Source organism: Schistocerca serialis, chromosome 4 (assembly GCF_023864345.2).
Source record: "Schistocerca serialis cubense isolate TAMUIC-IGC-003099 chromosome 4, iqSchSeri2.2, whole genome shotgun sequence".
Classification (NCBI taxonomy): Eukaryota; Metazoa; Arthropoda; class Insecta; order Orthoptera; family Acrididae; genus Schistocerca; species Schistocerca serialis.
In genome coordinates, this window is record NC_064641.1 from 512,699,974 (window position 1) to 512,723,677 (window position 23,704).

The 23,704-nt window shown below is 42.2% G+C and overlaps 1 pseudogene; it reads right to left on the minus strand.

Moving 5' to 3' along the window:
* The window catches only part of LOC126474578 (para-nitrobenzyl esterase-like), a 54,416-nt pseudogene that overhangs the window by 22,747 nt on the left and 7,965 nt on the right, over positions 1–23,704 (minus strand).

Genomic DNA, 23,704 nt, shown 5'->3' on the forward strand with positions numbered 1-23,704 from the left:
TATAATACTATCGAACTCTCCGTTCTTTTCATAACTCTCAGATCGATAGCAACCACTTGATCTGTTTCTAATCTAGTTCTTCAGATACATGGCCTTCTGGTCACCATAATCTAAATTTTCATGTAATTTTCGAGTAATTTTTCTGGTGAAACGTAAAATACACTTTTGGTGACTATCGATCCCCCATCGATCATTTTACTTTGATTTGCTTTATCTGTTTTATTCGTGTGATTTAAGTTTTCGTATTTGATAGGTCTCTTAGAAATTGCTCCCTGCATTACTAATGTATATTGAAAGTGAGAACCGCCTCTTATTCGAAGTGAGATAACAGGCTTTGTGGGGCATGGATTCCATCGACGAATCCTGCATACACTGACATGAGAGCACTTCTGAACTTACTTCTTGACACTTTCCTGAAAATCAGTCTGAAGTAAAAGAAGTATCATAGCTGATATACGTCTATGTAGATAACTTGTTTTATCCAAACGACAATGTTCCAATATAAATGCTTCGATAACTTAAGAACCAGCCTGCACATTCTTCGTGATTTTAATTTTGATGTATTTCGCAATGATTTTCGTTTTATGCGTTTTTATCCCTTCTGTCTCCACATCACCACAGTTCAATCACCATAAACATTATTTCGATCCGCTGAATCGTGTGCAAAACTGGTCTTCAGTGTCACTGGGAACTGCAGAAACATTAAATTGATTCACAATGTCTGTCGTCAGTCTGACATAGGTTTTGTTTGATACCTTAGTAATGATGTAACAAGCCACCATAATAAAGGAGATTGCATCCTATGAAAGTGGGCCCCTGTGGTGAACAGTTCTAGTGCGTTGAGTTAGTTGCTTCATTGATTCTGATAATTCGATTTTAGTAAATAGTATAGTGGCAACACAGACTACGCTAGGTGAAAGTGGTGCATGATGTCTTTTTGTTCTGAACAATAATAAACAAACAATACTCAAAGTGTTTGCTAGTTATTTAGTAAGTTCAGATCCTCTCAAACATAAAACGGATACGTGAGGCTGCAACCTTAGAGAAGCAAACGATCTCATAGTAAGTACACTGCCCTGTCACATTAATGCAACCACCTGTCAAAAGCCTTAATAACCACCTTTCATAGCGCGGACGGCTGCAAGACATGCAGGAAGAGTCATCGAGGTTCAGGGATGTGGAGTCATGTCGACACTACTGCCTTAGCCAGCTGCACTTGGTTTCTGGGATGAGGATCCATGGCGCGAACAGCCCGACTGACGTGATTCCATAGATTCTCGATTGGGTTTAAATCCGGGTAGTCTGGTGGCCAAAGGAATCCGGTAAACTCGTCTTGATGCTTTCCGAACAAACATGTACACTGCGAGCATATGTGACACGTTGCATTGTCGTACTGGTACATGCCATCATGCCAAGGAAAAACAAACTGCATATAGGAGTCGGCACGGTCCCCAAGGATAAATGCATACTTGTGTTGGCCCATTTTGCTTCCCATAATTACGAGATCCCCCCCCATGAACCATGGACCTTGCCGTTGGTGGGGATGCTTGCGTGCCTCAGCGATACAGATAGCCGTACCGTAGGTGCAACCACAACGGAGGGGTATCTATTGAGAGGACAGACAAACGTGTGGTTCCTGAAGAGGGGCAGCAGCCTTTTCAGAAGTTGCAAGGGCAACAGTCTGGATGATTGACTGATCTGGCCTTGTAACACTAACCAGAAGGGCCTTGCTATGCTGGTACTCCGAACGGCTGAAAGCAAGGGGAAACTACGGCCGTAATTTTTCCCGAGGGCATGCAGCTTTACTGTATGGTTAGAAATAAAAAATTTGAGGTTCGCCGATGACATTGTAATTTTGTCAGAGACAGCAAAGGACTTGGAAGAGCAGTTGAACGGAATGGATAGTGTCTTGAAAGGAGGATATAAGATGAACATCAACAAAAGCAAAACGAGAATAATTGAATGTAGTCGAATTAAGTCGGGTGATGCTGACGGAATTAGATTAGGAAATGAGACACTTAAAGTAGTAAAGGTGTTTTGCTATTTGTGGAGCAAAATAACTGATGATGGTCGAAGTAGAGAGGAAATAAAATGTAGACTGGCAATGGCAAGGAAACCGTTTCTGAAGAAGAGAAATTTGTTAACATCGAGTATAGATTTAAGTGTCAGGAAGTCATTTCTGAAAGTATTTGTATGGAGTGTAGCCATTTATGGAAGTGAAACATGGACGATAAATAGTTTGGACAAGAAGAGAATAGAAGCTTTTGAAATGTGGTGCTACAGAAGAATGCTGAAGATTAAATGGGTAGATCACATAACTAATGAGGAAGTATTGAATAGGATTGGGGAGAAGAGAAGTTTGTGGCACAACTTGACTAGAAGAAGGGATCGGTTGGTAGGACATGTTCTGAGGCATCAAGGGATCACAAATTTAGTATTGGAGGGCAGCGTGGAGGGTAAAAATCGTAGAGGGAGACCAAGAGATGAATACACTAAGCAGATTCAGAAGGATGTAGGTTGCGGTAGGTATTGGGAGATGAAGAAGCTTGCACAGGATAGAGTAGCATGGACAGCTGCATCAAACCAGTCTCAGTACTGAAGACCACAACAACAACAACAACAATTACGAGATCACCGAGGGGACACCACGAAAACATTCCCCAGACCATAACGCTCCCTCCTGCGGCCTAGACTCTTTTGATGCTTGTATCAAGGTGTTTGCTCTCAGACATTTCGCGCCGTACACACTAACGGCCATCTGTCCTATGAAGCATAAAACGTGAAGCATATCACCACTCAGAGGACGTCCAGTCGCATTATTGGAGTGCAAATTCCAGCCTTCGTCACCAACGCACAGCAGTCAGCATGGTTGCATGAACCAGGTGCCTTCTGTCAAGGCCCTGAGGAGACACTGTTGGTAACCACTTGGTTCTCCTGGTCGGACAGTTTCTCAACAGTTGCACGTATATTCGCCCGTACATATCTCGGTAACCATCTTTCACCCCGTCATCTACGGGCTATGGTACACAACAGTTGCCTCGGTGCCAATTTTGGATAGGGCTATTTTGCCATGCATGGTGTACTTTAACCATGGCGGGCCGTGAACAGTTTAGAAACTTAACTGTTTCACAAATGCTTCCACCCTTCGTCCGGAAGCCAATGATCATGCCCTTTCGGACAACAAATAAATTGCTCAGTTTTCCTATTTCCGTGTCCACCCAGTGTGTCTTATATACTCTCCACTGCTAGTGCTGCTACCTGGCGTCTGTGAGTGGTTATTGCACGTTGACGTAGACCATAGGTGGTGGTCACATTTACGTGACTGTGCCGTATATATAGACGGCAGTTGCGGATTTGAGAATCTGGTGATGGAAATTAAAGTGTGCTCTTAATTTCAGTATGCGGAAGTGTGGAATAATTTAGGAATTACAGAAGAAAGTACGTAGTTTTTTTGTTAAAAATTAAAATATGCCAGCAAATTTTGTGTGTAGTAGTACATGTAAAATTCACAGGTACGCGCTCTCTCGAATAAGTTGCGAGACTGAACTTATTCCTGGCGTATAAGCGCTGGAAGCAAGGTGGTAGCTTGAACTAACAACTGCAAACAAAAGATGTACATTCGACCAGACAGGTGCGACCAGGCAGTATTACGTGGTGGTCATGCGGCCTTAGTGTTCCAACATCGTTGCGTCACAGACTGATGACCATAGCTGTTAAGTCCCATAGTGCTCAGAGCCATTTGAACGATTTTTTTGTTGCGTCACAAATAGCAATGGGACATCTCTCAATAAAGTGTTCAAGACATTGTTCAAAACGTTCTGAGGAAGAGGAAAGTGTGTGCAAAGTTTGTACCGCACACCTTGCCTCCTGAACAAATGCAACGACGTGTGGACGCCTGCCGTGTCTTTACTGAAATGCGAAACACGGATACCTCATTTCTGGGAAAAATCATCACTGGTGACGACACTTCGTGTTATCATTACGAACTTACCACGAAATGAATGCAGAAATTCCACGAAGGGTCGTCACTTTGGAGACATATCCGACATTCAAGCGAATGGGAAGCGTGTGCTGAACAACATCCCAAAGAAGGACTTTTCTGATGGTTTCACACGCTCGTATGACCTTCTGTGTACTGAATATCAAGTGGGGGAAAAACTATATAGGACATATAAGGCTTAAAAAACCAATTTAAATTATCTCACTTTTGTTATTAATCCAGTCTCAAAACATTCTGGACTGATGGGGAATACTGTAAGTTTTAACAAAATCTACATGTATTCTTCTGTGATTCTTTTATATTTTGGCATTTATCTCTTTTGAAAAATGGCAATAGATCATGACTTATTAATATATTCTTTTTAGAAACACATAATTGGATACATGAAGCTCAAGTCCTGATTTTTCTACAGGAATTATCGTAGCAGACAATCTTAACAGGGAAACTGCTGCCATATGTATAGTTTTGTGACGTAGTATACACATTGCATAGCCACATTGTATCACGGTTTTAAGTAATTATTTTAAAGCAGTTGTCAAGAGCGACTGATATTCCTGCGAGTGACATATATTGATGAAAGTGGAGAGTGTTGAGGTTATATAGATAGTATATTTGGAGAAAAAATGTATGTAGTTTTCCTTTGAAACAGTGAGATGCTAGACATTAATTTTGAATGCTTGTTGGAGACTAGTTCCATAAACAGACACTGGACCAGAACCCATGCCTTCCTCTGAAAACTGATAACTCGTGGTGTCATAAAATATGATACCTTGGTAAGTGTTAAAAGGTCTGAAAAATTTAGGTTCTCTAGGTACATGGATGATACTCACAAAAATGCTCAAATGGTTGATAATTTGACTATAGCATCAACCGACAACTTCAAGGATGCAAAAAATCAAGAATGTCATAGCGTTGTGGGATTTTTTTTTTTTTCATTTATGGCGACAGCCTCTTAATGAAAAGCTTTTCTTTCATCGCCGGTTGGAGGCCTGCTAATCTATATTCCTTCTTTAATTTATTTGAGAAGATGCGGACGATTTCATTCCCCATCCTTTCTCTATTAAGGCTTCTGCTCCGTTTCTAATAAACTCGGCGCCATCAGGACATTACATTCCAACGATATGCGAAATGAGTAGCATAATGCAATTCACCTTTATAAAAACTTGATACTAACCCATCTCACCAGATGTGACTCCAGTGAAGATCGGAACTTGGAGGAACCGACCGTCAATGAGCCTCTGTATTGGAGACTCTGAGATCAGTGCGCCCTCCAGGTCTGGCTCGATGTGGGGCCACCACACGTTGTACGAAAACAGCTGCTTCTCCTGGAATCGAACACAACAGCATCCAACTTGTTACCTTATATTAAACAACTATTGTGTATGTTACATGCAACATTTCGAAATAAACAAAAAAATTGTGAAAGAACAAAATTTCTGGTCCTTATCCAAGAGATGGCGGATCTCGATACTATCAGAAAGGAAACTGAGGCAATAAATAAGTCTGAGTTATAAGGATTCATTTACTCACAATCGAATACCCTGTAGGATGGTAAAGATTTGGAAGCTGCACATTAGCGGCACTATTAGTTACTTGCGTAAAATTTTTGCAGCTACAAGTATTGCCCATCAATGGCGAGATCTATAAAATTCAGAAGGAATACCAAAGACTTACACCGTTTTATCCGTCTCTTCCAAAATTTTCGAAAGGACAATAAACAATGTGGTAGCTGTGTACATCTCTGCCCACAATTTCTCGGCAGGTTTGCAGTTCAGTTTTAGGAATAGTTCTTGAGTTGACTATCTCATCTTGCACGAGGCTTTGGAGGGTACTGATAAAAACTGCGGTATGTGTGTATCTTCCGTAATTTAACCGTCTTGTTAAGCTTGTGCTATTGAATAAAGGCATTATGGAATTACGGGTAGGTCATTAAATTGATTTGTGTTTTGTATGAGTAGTAGCTTGTCTTTTTCTCTCCTGTCTTCCTCTTGCTGGTCAAATAGTGACGATGAAAATATTCCACCACCCATCATGCCACCTCCGAGTCGAGATTGGCTATATAGGGTGAGGTTTTTTAATCTTGAGACAACGAAATATCTCAAAAACGGATTAAAAATGCCAAAATACGTCTACAGCATATTTAAAAATGTTATCCTGCAATACCAATATCAATAGCCCCCCCTCAAGTCCCAACCCTAGGGGATGCGGATAGGGGAATGGGGGGAGGACTGGGGGGGGGGGGAGGGGAGTTTTGAAGTTTTAAATACGAACATCCCATTTTTATTGCAGTTGCGGATTCTACGGGAAAAAATATGAGGCTTTTGTAGGAACGACTTCTTTCGTTGCACGATAGGCGGCGCTGTAAATGACAAGAAACAAAACTCAGTTCAGAAACGGTATTATTTCGAGAAAAAAAAGGTTGCACCAAGAAAACAAAACCAGTCACGTTCAGTAATTGGGTAAAAACTTTATTTGAGGTGTGCCCTCTCACCAAAGGAGTGCTTGTAAGAATTATTTAATTGTAAGTGCTGAAAAACGTCGCGACCCACTTCGATGCACTTATGTATCCGCACGTGGAATGATGCCACAGCTGGGTAGTGTTTCAGATGTAATCTTCTGACATGCATTGGTGATATGCTGAATCATGTTATCGTGCGTTGTTGGCACTTCATTCTTAACTTACCCCTCTTCAAATAACCCTACAAACAAAATCACGAAGAACTGGCGATCTCGCAACGCAAGACACTGGACCGCCTCTTCCAGTCACGTTTCACAGGCACTGATGTTCAACTTGGCGTAGCAAATGTCGTTATTCCACGTTCTAATAGCACTTTTTATGTCGATTAATAGCACCGTGGTTCGTGACGGTCGACTCGACAGAGAACAATACCAGAGCAAATAAATTGGGGTCTCTCTGTGTTTACTGAAGCGAAAACTGGCAAAAAGTCCCTCGTTTCTGGAAATCATTGCCACGAAGTTACTGATGGAGGGAAATATGAAACGGATGATATTTTCTACGTTTCAAAATTCGGCAAACAGTAGTCTAATTCGCGATTCACGTATTAATTGCCAAGTGATAATGTGTAGGTTGTGACTCACTGAAGATAGTATTGCAGTTTCATTATTTTCTCGAGCAACTGTTCTTCGGCAATTCTTTTTCGTGATTAAGCGGTTCCCTGGATGGTCTCCATAAATGGTATTAGGCTCTCTGACCTCGATAGCCTCCTTACTTTTTTGATGGTTATTTTGATAGTACGCTAGTTTCATCGACATTCATAAGTCTTCCATACTCTTTAAATGGTCAGCAACCGTGGTCTCAACTTTCTTCATCGATAGGCAACAACCCACGCATTTTGGCGACATATAGTACGTGGGTCCAAAAAATTTAGAGAATGGTTTGATGAAAAATGAAGAAAAGTTAAGGCTGTAGTTTTAATGCTTCGGTTACACTACATAGTCTTCCCCCACTTGAGTAAAACGCTCAGAACAGTCATACAACTATGCCAAACTGTCAAAAGGTCCTTGCTTGGGATGTTGTTGAACTCGCACCTCACATTGACTTGAATGTCAGTTACGTCGTCAGAGCGTTGAACCTTCATGTGAATTTCCGCATTTCAGTATAGCCGCGGCGGGAGTCCACGCGTCACTGTTTTCGTCAGGGAGTCAATGTGTGCGGTTCAAATTTTGTAGGCGCTTTCCTCCAAAACGTTCTGGACGTTATCTTGAACATCTGATTTAGAGATGCTTCTCCATTGCTATCACTGACACAACAACGTTGACACACTACGGCCGCACGCCCACTACTTAACACAGCCTGCTCACAACTGACTGGTCGACTGCACATCCGTTGTTTACAGTTGTTAGTTCAGCCTGCCACCGTAGTTACTGCGCTGACGTCGCTTATACGCCAGAAATAAAATCAGTCTCGGAAATTTTTGGGCAGGTGGTGTATGCTTAAAACTCGGCCTAATTCTCTTAAGTAAGCTACACCGGAGCCGCAACTGAGTTCACTCACTTCATCGTTGATCGATGACCTCTTTCATGGTGCCCAAAAGGGCTCTCAATTTGCCGTCACTATAAATGACTACCTTTTAGTCCATTCTTAATATGAGGCCCTGCCGTTAAGTAACACATTTAAGCAATAAGACGAACACAGTTACATTGGTTCATTCGTCTGTGTTGCTACTTGGATTCCTCCTGATGAAGTATACTGTTTTATTCGTATTATAGCATGTAATAACGTTCATAGGTGTACCAGCTCTGGTTTCCTAGTGACTGTCACTGATCTGACGTGTCTTTGTGACCAATGATTTCTGTTCGATAATTCTTTGGCGTGCACAATGATGTGACGGTTCGTATGTGGAGGTGCCCTGAATATTTTGTGACTTATTGTACCAGCTGTCGTCCTGTACTCTACATCGTGCAGGATCGATAGTGCGCTATTCGCTTCCACTGCAATTATAAATGACGTTTTTGAAGTGCGTTATTGAAGTTTTTGTAAAAGTTAGCCGGCCGGAGTGGCCGAGCGGTTAAAGGCGCTACAGTCTGGTACCGCACGACCGCTACGGTCGCAGGTTCGAATCCTGCCTAGGGCATGGATGTGTGTGATGTCCTTAGGTTAGTTAGGTTTAAGTAGTTCTAAGTTCTAGGGGACTTATGACCACAGCAGTTGAGTCCCATAGTGCTCAGAGCCATTTGAACCATTTTTTTGTAAAAGTTAATATGTTCTACTTCTCCACTTGCCCACACTGAAAGTTTCATTGGACATGAAAGCCAAAACTGTGAGTGAAGTGGAGCAAAGCCGTGGTCTACGTTTTCGAAGGTTTCCACAAACGTATCTGTGCTACGGGTGACAGTGGGGATCCCAATCTTTGCTGCCAAACTGCTCATGAAATTTTATCCGCGATTTAAAATACGGCAGGTTTACACAATGTAATCCGTCGCCATGTCACAGATACACCAAGGTAGGTTTTCTTGTAGATGCAAAGTTATTTTCACGATTAGTGAACAAAGGTTTTATATCAACGTTTACTATTATTTCTGTTGTAATAGTCTTGAAATCTATACAAAATGGACCGAGTTGTTGTCATTTACTTTGTGGCATCTATAAGAGTTCCATATTTCTATCAGCCCGTTGCTTGGCGTCGAGATATGTGAGTGAATTGGTATCACTGGTTATTCTTATAGCGGACTTAATTCCTTGCAGGTCGTGAGATTGTCGTAAATTATCGAGGACCAGGAGCTTTAGGTATGAGTCACTTGACCGCGTCGGGATTTAATCTAGTTTGAGCAGATCTTAGGCTCCAGTTAGTGTCTTGGCTATGGAAATGGGGGTTTGGCGTCATTGGCCGCGAGGCCCCTTGCGGGGCAGATTCGGCCGCCTTGGTGCAGGTCTTATTACATTCAACGCCACATTGAGCGACCTGCGCGCCGGATGGGGATGAAATGATGATGAAGACAACACCCAGTCTCTGAGCGGAGAAAATCTCCGGCCCAGCCGGGAATCGAACCCGGGTCCGTGAGACGGCAATCCGTCACGTTGACCACTGAGATATCGGGGCGGACAGTGCCTTGGCTATGGGGTCATCCATCAGGACCTTGACATTGGTTCTTCAACAGGTGCCGAAAAGACAGATATGTCGGATAAGTTGACGGGGTCACCGCTGACACTTGCTATGGAAGCCCACGTTAAGAGATTCTGACTGTTCTGCCCATGTCTTGCAAATTCTAGATTTTTGGTTTCCGTTTGTGATGTAACGATGAACGATAGTTTGAAAGGATAGACTATAAGAAACCAATGGAATTTAGAAGAAATAACGCATGATGATTAAACATACCCATCTATGGACCATCAGAAAGTTTTTGGGATGTTTTTGGGATGTTACTGCTTAAAGTGCTACAATGAGAGGTTTAGGAAATCAAATCTTCAACGTACTGAACTGTCTGAGTAATCATCGAATGAGAACTTACATACTGTTGTTCATGAGTAGTGATGATCAGTATTATTACGAAATTTCCGTAGATGCATAGCTGCTATGTCTGACATTTGCATGCAGATTGTGATATAACTATTTCGTTTTCCCTTTGTATAATAAAAAAGGACAAAAAACAGCAAGTTTCGCACCTCATCTGACATAACAAGCGAGCTGTCCACCAGTAGATCTGTAGCGTTGACAGAGCGCAGGAAGTCCACCAGCTATTGCGAATCATTTGTCTCCAAACCGAGTACTGCGCCAAGGCTGAAGGCGTTCTGACGGGCCAGCTCCAGAGAACCTGGCAGTTCGATGAAGTTCCCACTCTGGATGATAATTCTTGAGAAGAGATCTGCCAAAATGTTGCTGTCTTGTACAAAAGTAAATGATAACGGGAATTCTCGCACCCTTGCAAATATTTTTATGAAGTCGTGTTTGTAAATCGATATTAGTAAATAAGAAATGCACATTTACATGATTTTTGTTCATCAATAACTATTCAAATTCACCTCGTAATGCTGATCAGTAAACTCCAAGACTAAGTTTATTAATTAGTATTTAGATTTTCTAAATTTTCATCGAATCAAGTGAATGATAAGCCTACATGTGAAATGCAGAAAGCAGTAGAATAATTCACCACAGAAAATAATAATTATTGCATGAAAGATTTCTCTTTCGAAAAACAGCGATTAGAGCAACTATAAAAATCTCTGAAAAGACAACAAAACCTCGTATTGACACCATGAATGCGTTTCAGTGACAATCATAGAAAAGAGAAAAGTGACAATTTCAATTATACCAGAGAAATAATCGAAGGAAATTTGCTTTAGCTGAAAGATTTTAAAAAACGGAAAACGCGCTCTAGAAAAAAAAAATTACAATAAAATTTTTCGATCCTAAGACACAAAAAATCATTATAGCATATAGTGACACCAGCATGTCTCTGTGTAACTGGATTTTTAATGTTGAATTATTAATTATAAAAATGAGAAGATCTCTAGCATATTTCTGCCAACAGACTCTTTGCCAGTTTGAGATGGTTCCTGGTGACTGCTGCTCTGCCCGTGTCGGCTTCCTATACAAGCTGACTGTTACCCCCTCCACCACGCCACTCCTGTCCCTGCTAGTGCAGCAGCCACGGTGTGTGGCGGCGGTGGGAGGGGTAAAGGCACCCGTCTACGAACTGCGTTCTCCATTGTCCACGCTTTCATCGTCAGGTGCGGACTTCACTGTAGGGGAACACTTCGCTTTTTCTCGACTCAGTACAGGGTTCCACGCCTTATTCTGTTGTAGGCCGCTGTCGATATTAATTAGATCGTCTTGGATTCTTATTTCAATGGCGTTTTTGATCACGTTGTCCCAGAAGGAGGAGGATTACCTTGTTTTGTTGTAGTCTACAGTTCGGCCAGTTTTTGTTCTGTAATCAGCCACCAGTGACTTGGTGGTAATTCATTGCGGTGTCTATGTTCATTGCACCTTGTTTCTACCCTGACTGCTTCTGGAATTGCGTGATCAAATAGGCGATTGAAATTACGGTCCAATGTAATCTAATGAACAAAGACAGTGGCCTACAATTGAATGAAACGTAGACCTGTGCTGGGGCGTGAAAAAGCAAAAGAACACTGGAGACTACAGTTCGCAGCGGGGCGCCGTAAACCCAGCACTGACACTATCTAGCGCGGTAGATGTACAGAAGCGGAGTGGTTGAGAGGATAACGGCTAACACATATAGGACGCCGACACGGGCAGGGCAGCGGCTATCAGGAACCAGCTGAATGTGGCAACGAGTCTGTTTACCGGAATATCGTGGAGAACTTACGTGGAGACCTGGATGGACACCCGAGAATTCTACAAGTTAAAAATACGCTCCGAGAACATCAGATCGCAAATGAGAAGAGTTATCAAGGAATTTTGAGATCCTGGAAGTAGTGTAGGAACTTACTAAGAAATGATAAATGTATCTCAAGCTCAAAATAGGTACAAGAAAAAAGCAGACTGATCTTTTTTTTTTTTGCTTTTATACAGGATGGGTCGATGACACTATGAAAACATATTTTTATGTTTTTATGGGAAAACACAAAAAGCAATAAATGGATATGACAAATTAGTAGAGACTTGTAACTCTTCAGGCTTTCCCGGCGAGATCTTGACATGTGGAATGGCTCAAATGGCTCCGAGCACTATGGGACTTAACAGCTGTGGTCATCAGTCCCCTAGAACTCAGAACTACTTAAACCTAACTAACCTAAGGACATCACACACATCCATGCCCGAGGCAGGATTCGAACCTGCGACCATAGCAGTCGCGCGGTTCCGACATGTGGAATAATTGGGTCTACTGCCGGATGTTTGTGTCGCTCTGGCACAATATTTCGGCCACGTAACTCGTTGCCTTCTTCAGGTGCTACTTTAGACTGCCGTATTGGGGGATCTTGTCCAGTATTTATGCTCAGAGGGCGCTGGGTGCTCTCTCTGCCGTCCGCGCCCGCCTGGCGCTGCCTGTAATGTGTTGTCTCTTCGCCGGTGCTCCCTCGGACATCCGCGCCCGACTTGGTCGCCATCTGTGGCAGCTGTCTGAGGCCCGTCCTGTGTCGGGAGTTCCTTTCGCAGTCCGCGCCCACCTGGTGCTGCTCCTGATCTTCGCCCTCTGTTCGACTATGCATGTGAAGTCTGGGGCGTTGCTGCCAAGACACATATTCAGCGACTGCAGTCGCTACAAAATAAAATATTACGCAGGGTCTACCATGTACACTGCCAATTTCCACATCAGTACCTCCATGAGGCCGCCGAAGAGTTAGAAGTCCTCGAAAGACATAAAAAGATCGCAAGACACTTTTACGAGAATACACAGACGTTCACCAATCATCTCATCAGGGACCTAGGAGGACCACCACGACCACGAGAACGACACAGACGACTGTTACAATGCTGGACCGATAAAGCACTGCGACCTTAAGAAGCCAACGCAATGAAGTAAGAAGAAACCAAACTAAATTAAGTTCCTAACCCTGCCCACGCCCTTTCCGTAAATCACACAAAAATAAAGATAACAAATTTCCCCACAAACCTTAAGATGAAGGCAATGCCTAAAGGTAAATCCTTCGAAAATAGCTGTCACCAGCCTTCAGAAGTGGAAGTAGGTTTTGGCCCTTCCCTGGTGCTCCCACGGACGTCCACACCCGGCTCGTCCACTGGACAAGATCCTCCAATACGAGAGTCTCAGGTAGCACCTGAAGAAGGCAACGAGTTACGTGGCCGAAATATTGTGCCAGAGCGACACAAACATCCGGCAGTAGACACGATTATTCCACATAGTAGAGACTTATAAATGTGAAATATGGAAGAAGTAGAAGCATATGAAAATAACTGTTTCAGAATTAGAGGGTCCTTCTTGAAGGATAACAAGGTGGAAACAATAAGAGAACAGTAGAGAAGTATCCTGAAAAAAGAAAGACAAATAACAGAAAGAAAACAACATTGGAGGGAAAGAAAACAATAAATGGAGAAGATATTGAAATTTGTAGCTGTAATGACACAAAAGGTCGGTGCTTCCATCAATGGGTTCAATCTGGTGTCGTTTGCGATTAGCACTAACCCTGACCCCGAGACTGCTGGGAAGCGACTGATTTTTAACTCGCTTGTTTCCACACGCAGTGATGAAACTGCTAATATACAATTTATTGAGAATTTGTAAAACGGGAGGGCAAAAGCCGGTGTGCACCAACCTGTGGACAGTGGGGAGACGAGGTGGAAAGACACAGACACACCGCCGGCGCTCTGGCCCCACAGAGTGATGAGTCAGGGTCGCCACCGAAGCTGGTGATGTTCTGCTTCGCCCAGGTGAGCGCCAGGTGCTGATCCTTGAGACCCGCATTGCCGGGAACGACGGCGTCGCCAGTAGTGAGAAAGCCTGCAACAAACAACGCGTCTCACATTGAAAACATTTCACAGGCACTGGTAAGGTTTCATTATTTATATTCCGTAGTAAGCAACAAAGTTTCAGTTGCTTCTACTGCGCAACTTCCGTATTCACCATCCTTGTTACTGAACTCTTCGTGAGAGACGACATTATCTAATTACAGCATGTCAGTGATAGGGCAGATGTGTGCTGGTGGTATCATGATGTTGACAATGAAAACTAACGGAACTTGTTACGAGCGCATATGACAATAATAGTAAATTAGGATGTGAGATGGGTGAAATAGGTTACCCAAAACAAAAATGAATTTGTTTCTTTTATGTAGGTTAAAAGAAACTGACACCTCGGGATTCTGAAAGGAAACGATCAAACATATGTGGAAAAACGAATGGCGTGGGTATTCGTATTTTCTGCAGTTGGCCGCTATCTTGAGTGTGTCCACCGGAAGTCGAAGACAAGCTGGACACGAGGACTTGAGAATGTTCCACTTCAGAGTAGCGGCGTAATAAGCCCAGTGAGCTCTCACACAATGGCAGGTAGACAGTTATACGACTTCTTATCTGTTACTGAAATTGATGATCGTGATCGCGGGAAATTAATGTAGAATCTTGCTAAAAAAAACACACTCGTGAATCAAAAGAGAATTACGCTCTTATTATTTGTCAGTTATGCATGAAAATCCTACCTTCCACTAACTTACGATAATTTCTATATAATATTATAGCCTTAAATGTTGATTAACTGACAACATCACAGGTAAAGTCACTCACAGGCCTTGACGAAGTAATCTTCAGCATTTTTCTTCAAACCAAATTTTAAAAGATTCTATGTCTTGTTCTACTGTTTGTCATCCAACTTTCGATTCCGTTACATTCAGCAAAACATGTATATCTTATGTCAACATATTTCTGTCTTTTAGAAAAGATTTTCTTGTTACTGCAAGGCCAACTTTTATATCTCTTTACTTCCAATACCGTCAATTATTTTGTTGCCCAAATAGTAGAACTGGTCTAGTAATTTTATAACCTCTTTTTTCCTCATCTATTTCTTCCAGAAACATCTGACTTAACTGGACTACAATCCACTAGTTTTATTTTATGTTTACTGATCCTGATCTCATAACCTGTTTTCAAAACACTATCAATTTTGTTGAACTTATCTTCCAAATTATTTTCTGTCTCATGCAGAATTACAAAGTCTTCGGAAGATTTTAAAGTACCGGGTGATCAAAAAGTCAGTATAAGTTTGAAAACATGATAAACCACGGAATAATGTAGATAGAGAGGTAAAAATTGACACACATGCTTGGAATGACATGGGGTTTTATTAGAACAAAAAAAAAGTTCTCAAAATGTCCGACAGATCGCGCTAGACAGCAAAACTGCTACCGTGACGGGTGAGAGGTACGCCTATATGTTACAGAATCGCATCATCCCCAGCCTGGCTGATAAACAAACACCTGCTGGAACGTACGATGATTATGCAGAATGGCGCTCCAACCCATATTGCTAGACGCTTGAGAGATCTCTTGCGCGCATCGTTTGGTGATAATCGTGTGCTCAGCCGCCACTTTCGTCATGCTTGGCCTCCCAGTTCCCCAGACCTCAGTCGGTGCGGTTATTGGCTTTGGGGTTACCTGAAGTCGCAAGTGTATAGTGACCGACCGACATCTCTAGTGATGCTGAAAGAAAACACTCGACGCCAATGCATCACCATAACACCGGACATGCTTTACAGTTCTGTTCACAACATTATTCCTCGACTACAGATATTGTTGAGGAATGATGGTGGACATATTGAGCATTTCCTGTAAAGAATATCATCTTTGCTTTGTCTTACTTTGTTATGCTGATTATTGATATTCTGATCTGATGAAGCGCCATCTGTCGGACATTTTTTGAACTTTTGTATTTTTTTGGTTGTAATAAAACCCCATGTCATTCCAAACATGTTTGTCAATTTGTACCTCTCTATCTACATTATTCCGTGATTTATTCAGTTTTCAAATTTATACTGACTTTTTGATCACCCTGTATTTGTTTCTTCTTTCTGAGAATCAATTCACTTCTCAATATTTGTTTGATTTAGTTTGCTACTTACTATGTGTGTAGATTCAATACCATATAGGATGGACGAGAACCTTGTCTCACTCCTTTGGCAGCTACTTTCCTGTCTTTCATATCCTTCGAGTCTCATTACATCCCTGACAATTTGAGAACTTCAAAGAGTGAATTCTAGTCAACACTGTCAAAGTATCATTCTAAATTACAAATGTCATAAATGTGTGATTGTTTTTCTGCAGTTTACTTTCTAAAACAAATTGTAAAGTGAGCACTGACCTATGTGTTCCTACATTTCTTAGGAACTCAGACTAATCTTCACAGGTGTGAAATCTGAATAGACATCATGTTTCAGTTATAGAGGCATGGTTACCAACTTTCTTTTATGTGACACAATTCCTTGTTTGTTTTGCAGTTTTTTTCCCGTCAGTGTACGTTTAAAAATGAAACGCTGCTTTAGGTTCACATGTTGCTTAATTTCTCAAGATATACACGCTATTTACAACCAAGTTCCAGTTTATGAGAAACAAGTATTCGTCTAGTAAACAAGATCACAGGTACGCTGCTGCACTGTCACGACCCCCTCTCCCTTTCCTTATCCAGTTCTGAGTGATCCACTGTAGTGTACTGTTCGCTCTTCTTTTTAAAAGTTGTTGCGCGATGTGTAACGAAGAGAGCCGAAAACGTCGTCAAACTACAAAAGAAGGGAGAGAAACCTGCATCGGCTTGTTTCGAAAAGGAAAATATCTTCAAGAAATCGTAGAGATCATTGACAGAAATACTAGTACAGTGAGGACTATTATATACAGGTATAATCAGAACGTATCGTATGAAAGCCAATCACGGAGCGGTCATCCTGCAGATCTGTCCAATATGAAAAAAAACATCTACTTAGAGATGTCAAGAAAAATCAAAAAGTAACTGCTGAAAAACTCGCGATTATAATTAAAACGCATATAGGAAAACCTGCTTCAGCACAGACTATAAGAAATGTGCTTTATGAATCTGTATATGGAGGCCAGACAACCTGTACTAAAACACACAAATGCACAGAAGAAAGCGGGTTCCATTTGCAAGAGAACATTGATCGATGAGTCTGAATTCTGGAAAAAGGTTGTGTTTACTGACGAAAGACGATCTGGACTCTTTAAACCAAATGAGCGAGTAACAATGGAGAAAAAGACTTGTGTACGTGGAGGAGGTTAAGTACTTGTCTGGAGCTACGAGAGTGCAGAAGGTTTGGGGGATTTTTGTTTTTATTGACGGAATTACATGAGTCAACGTTAACATAAACATCCTAAAAATCACATATATCCCGAAGTGTGAATAGTAAGGTCCTTTCTGAGAATTGTATTTTCACACAGGATAATCGTTCACAACTTACAGCTGCGGATGCAAGGCTGTGGCTGTTGTACAGCGCTCCCGGCTGGATGCCGACACGACAGCAGTCCCCAGAAATTCATCCAATAAATAATTTGTGGCATGCACTCGACAAAAACATGAATACAAATGATCTAAACAACGCTCTTCTTTTGAACAATGGCGTAAAATTACCGTGCAAGCAACATAATCTCTGGTGAAATCCATCCCAATGTGGATGCAAGACTATAAAGAGGGTGTACCAAGAACTAATCACAACATTCCATGTTTAGGGTGTCATTTTCAGTATTGCGGACGAATACTTCTTTTGCATCCTAAACTGCCTATCTTTTGAATGTTTGTTCTCAACAGATAAGTAAGATTCTCAGCCACCTGTGTAATAGCTCTCTGGAACAGGGCATTTTCCCTGATAGACTGAAATATGCTATTGTTATACCTTTGCATAAAAAGGGGGATAGATCTGATGTCAACAATTACCGTCCAATCTCCCTTCTAACAGCTTTATCCAAAATTTTTGAGAAAGTAATGTATTCAAGAGTAGCTTCACATATCTGTAAAAATGAAGTACTAACAAAATGTCAGTTTGGTTTCCAGAAAGGTTTTTCAACAGAAAATGCCATATATGCTTTCACCAATCAAATTTTGAATGATCTGAATAACCGAACACCACCCATTGGGATTTTTTGTGTTCTCTCAAAGGCTTTTGATTGTGTAAATCATGAAATTCTGCTAGACAAGCTCAAGTATTGTGGCATGAGTGGGACAGTGCACAAATGGTTTAATTTGTACCTAACTGGAAGAGTGCAGAAAGTTGAAATAAGTAGTTCTCGTAACATGCAAAGATCAGCACATTCCTCAAACTGGGGAACTATCAAGAATGGGGTTCCACAAGGGTCAGTCTTGGGTCCTTTGTTGTTCTTATTATATATTAATGACTTGCCATTCTATATTCATGAAGAGGCAAAGTTAATTCTCTTTGCTGATGATACAAGTATAGTAATCACACCTGAGAAACAAGAATTAACTGATGAAATTGTCAATACTGTCTTTCAGAAAATTACTAAGTGGTTCCTTGTAAACGGACTCTCACTGAATTTTGATAAGACACAGTACATACAGTTCCGTACAGTGAATGGTATGACGCCATTAATAAATATAGACCTTAATCAGAAGCATATAGCTAAGGTAGAATATTCCAAATTTTTAGGTATGTCCATTGATGAGAGATTAAATTGGAAGAAACACATTGATGATCTGCTGAAACGTTTGAGTTCAGCTACTTATGCAATAAGGGTCATTGCAAATTTTGGTGATAAACATCTTAGTAAATTAGCTTACTACGCCTATTTTCACTCATTGCTTTCATATGGCATCATATTTTGGGGTAATTCATCACTGAGGAATAAAGTATTTATTGCACAAAAGCGTGTAATCAGAATAATAGCTGGAGTCCACCAAAGATCATCCTGCAGACATTTATTTAAGGATCTAGGGATATTCACAGTAGCTTCTCAGTATATATACTATCTTATGAAATTTGTTATTAACAACCAAACCCAATTCAAAAGTAATAGCAGTGTGCATAACTACAATACTAGGAAAAAGGACGATCTTCACTATTCAAGATTAAATCTAACTTTGGCACAGAAAGGGGTGAATTATACTGGCACTAAAGTCTTTGGTCACTTACCAAATAATATCAAAAGTCTGACAGATAACCAACAAGTATTTAAGAAGAAATTAAAAGAATTTCTGAATGACAACTCCTTCTACTCCATAGAGGAATTTTTAGATATAAATTAAGAAAAAAAAAGAAAAAAAACCAAAACAAAAATATAAAAAAATAAAAAAATAAAGAAAAAATAAAGAAAAAAACACAAAAAATAAAGTTGTTATATTAACTTAAGTACGTTGTTAAATTAACCTAATTATGTCATGTATTGGAAAATTCGACTCGTTCCACATCATTACGAAATATCGTATTCATGAACTAGTATTAATCTAATCTAATCTAATCTAGGAATCTGTGTTTCACTGATTAACAACACGTCAGTGTCCCTGCCGTGCTTCGCTTTGACAATTCCCCACAATCTATACACCCTTAAACATAAACGCACGTATTAGATGAATACGTAATGGGGTACGTGTACATACCAAGCTGAGCCAACCGGTAGTTGATGGTGACGAGGATGACGCCGTAGGAGATGAGGAAGTCGGGCCCGTGTTCCGTGTCGGAGCCGCTGTTGTAGTAGAAGCCCCCGCCGTGCACCCAGAAGAGCACGGGTAGGTTGGCGCCCTGCTCTGGGACGCCCGGCACGTACACGTTCAGGTAGAGGCAGTCCTCGGTGCCGCTGTCGTCGGGCTGTATGCAGTCGCTGCCGTACTCCGTGGCGTCGCGTACCCCTTCCCAGCCACCGGCTGGCTGGGGATCCTGCGAATGCGTCAGGAGTCTTTCTTAAGGAGTGCACTGGGGTCGATCCATACTAGAATGTTACCTTTTTACATGGACATTCCTGAACATGTAAGGTACATACACTGATCAGCTAGAACGTTATGACCACCTACCCAATAGCCGTACTGGCACGAATAACAGTGGCGACGAGTCGAGGTTTGGAAGCAATGAGATCTTTGTAGGTTGCTGGAGGAGGTGGCACCACATGTGGACACACAAGTCACCTAATTCCAGAGACGGGGCTACGAGCTCTGACACCACGTTAGTCACATTCCATATATGTTCGGTCGGGTTTAGGTGTAGCAAGTAAGGGTGTGACCACATCAAATGGAATTCACCACCGTTTCTCGAAACACTCCACCACACTCTTGGCCTTGTGACATGGTGCACTATCTTACTGAAAAAGCCAGTTGCATCGGGAGACATGATCGTAATGAAGCGGTGTACGTGATCTGCAGCTAGTGTACGGTACTAGTTGGCCGTCATGGTGCCTTGCACGAGCACCACTGGACTCATGCATCACGTGAATGTTCCCCAGAGTATAACGGAGCCGCCGCCAGCTTGTCTCCATCCGGCTATACAGGCGTCAAGGAGCTGTTACCCTGGAGGACGACGGATTCGCGCCCTGCCATCGGCATGATGAAAAAGGTATTAGGATTCATCAGACCATGCAACGCTCTGACACTCCACCAACGTCCTGTCCCGATGCTCACTCTGCCCATTTCAGTTGTAGTTGTCAATGACGTGGTATTGACATGGGCACATGGATGGGACATCGTTAGGAGTGTTCGGTGCACTGTGTGTTCAGACACACTTGTTCTCTGCCCAGCGTTACAGTCTGATGTTAGTTCCACCACAGTTCACTGCCTGTCCTGTTTTACAAGTCTGCGCAGCAAACGTCATCCAACAACTATAGTGAGGAGTGGCCGACCTACCCGACAACGCCGGGATGTCGTTTCTCCTTGAAGACACTCACCATAGCTCTCCTCGAACACACGGCAAGTCAAGTAGTTTCCGAAATGCTTGTGCTGAGCCTCCGGGCCATCACCATCTGCCCTCGGTCAACCTCAGATAGATCACGGAAAACGGAAACTTGTGGTAAGTTCCTATGGGGCCAAACTTCTTAAACTAATCTACGCTAAGAACAACACACAGACACACCCATTCCCCAGGAAGGACTCGAACCTCCGGCGGGGGGAGCCGCGCGATCCGTGGCAAGGCGCTTAAGACCGCACGGCTACACATCGCGCCGTTCACGGACAGCACGCTCACTAATACTACATGCACCGTGCGTGTGTCTGACTAGCAGTCATTCCTAAGGCATCCACACGGAACATTTGTAAATAAACCTTGATTACCAAACATTTCTGTAAGTTACAAGGGTCACTCCCAAAGGAATGCACACTATTTTTTTCAATCCATCTTTTATTCTACATGTTTGAAAGTTTTACAGTGTGTAGATACATTCTTTAGGAACAATATTTTCATTTCTCCACACAATTTCCATTTCTCTCAACTGCCTTACGCCATCTTGGAACCAGCGCCTGCATACCTGTTGGAGTCACTGTTTGGCAGCGTGCACAAGGGAGTCATCAACTTCAAACGTTGTTCCACGAAGTGAGACTTTCAGTTTACCAAAGAGATGATAGTCACATGAGGTCAGGTCAAGGGCTGTAAGGCGGGAGCTTCAGTGTTCTCCAACCGAGTTTTGTGATCTCTTCCACGGTTTTTTGACTGACATGTGACTGTGCATTGTCGTGCAACAGCAAAACATCCTGCTTTTGCCGATGTGGTCGAACACAGCTCAGTCGAGCTTGAAGTTTCTTCAGTGTCGTCACATTTGCATCAGAATTTATGGTGGTTCCACTTGGCATGATGTCCACAAGCAAGAGTCCTTCGGAATCGAAAACCACCGTAGCCATAACTTTTCCAGCAGAAGGTGTGGTTTTGAATTTTTTTTTCTTGGGTGAATCTGCATGATGGCACTCCACTGATTGTCTCTTCGTCTCTGGTGAAAAATGATGGAGCCATGTCTCATCACCTGTCGCAATTCTTCCAAGAACTTCATCTCCAACATTCTCGTACTGTTCCAAAAGTTCGGTGCATACCGTTTTTCTAGTTTATTTGTCAGTCACTGTCAACATCCTGGGAACCCACCTGGCACAAACCTTTTTTAACGCCAACACTTACAGTATTCTGCAGACACTTCGTTCCCCTGTCCCAACGTAACGTGACAATTCGTTTGCTGTGAAGCGTCTGTCAGCAGTCACAAATTCGTTAACTCTCTGCACATTGTCTGGAGTGTGTGCAGTACGAGGCCTGCCGCTGCGAGGTCAATCCTCAATATTGCCGTGCCCGCTTGTCCACCTACTAACTGTACTGCGATCGACAGCATCATCTCCATACACCTTTTTCAACCTCTTGTGGATGTTTCTCACTGTCTCGTTTTCATAGTACAGAAATTCTATGACAGCACGTTGCTTCTGACGAACGTCAAGTGTAGCAGCCACCTTGAAGACATGATGTGACGGCGCCACTCACGGGAACAGATTGAACTAAGTTTGGAAACAAGCTGGAAGGATGTATCTACACACTGTAAAACTTTCACACATGCAGAATGAAAACTGTAACAGTTTTTTTACAAAAATAGTGTGCTCTTCTTTTGGAGTGACCCTCGTATATACTTTTTCACAGTTAAAGGCCACTCTTGTATAACTAATTTATAAACACCCTGGTATATCTAACAGAAAGGCTGCTACATGTCAACTGTTAACTGACAGGAGAAACTTGAGCAGTGTCGTATAAGGTCTCACAAATAGGTATCACTCAGAGGTGGATATACTTGCAAGTACCCTGTGCCATTTCACTCATAGCGGTTTTGCAGATTATTGTGTAGCAATTAAAAGGATGCTGTAGCAACGGAACAGCTTCACCAGACTCACCGCGAAGCGCAGCTCCCCGACTGGCGGCTCGGCGTACGGTATCCCACGGAAGGCGGTGTAGGTCGTGTTGTAGACGCTCTGGACGACGGTCCCCAGCAGCGTGCCCTGCTGCACGGTGACCTGCACGTCCTGGGCCTGCGGAAACAAAGTCACAAGGTGAAGCGTTCCCCAGCGAACATCAGTTTAGCGTAGTACAGGTTAGCTAACAGCGGGTCCTCAGTTCCACTATTGGCAAAGCATCTCGAATGATTGTGGAGTAGACGGTATTTTTACAGAGTCATCTGAGCACCTTATATTAGTTGCGTACGTATCAGACTGTTACACCTGAAGGAAGAAAGAGATTAAACAAACGCAAAGAACTGTAATAAGGTACTAATAAATCGTCAGCAATGACCTATGGGCGTGCCAGTAGGAAACCAAGCGCAGAAGAATAAATTAAGTGCAAAGAACATCAAACAACAAGCAGCATAAATCCTGCATTACACATTAACTACAAAGATGAAGGAGACCTGTGGGAAAAACTATGACCGAAATAATCATATCGGAGTTGACTGTTTCTTGACAATACGAAGAAAGACAGGCAAAAAAGGATAATCTACATAAACGATTTAGGAAATAATCTCAGCAGTCCGCTTAGATTGCTTGGATACGATGCTTGTCATTTACCGTCTAGTAAAGTCATCAGAAGGTCAAAATCAATTGGAGAATGACTTACACGCGACACCTGTATGGTGTGAAAAGTGGCAATTGCCTCTCATTAGGCAGAAGCTTGAAGACATCTATACGAGTACAAAAAGAAATCCGTTAAATTTCCTTTACACGACAACTCACACAAACTTAAGGTTGGAAATCCGACTAAATGCTTAGGAATTACAATTACGAACAACGTACGTTGGAACGATCACATAGGTAATGTTGTGTAAGGCAAGCCAAAGAACACACTTTATTGGCAAAACGCTATTGAAGATGCAAAAAGCCT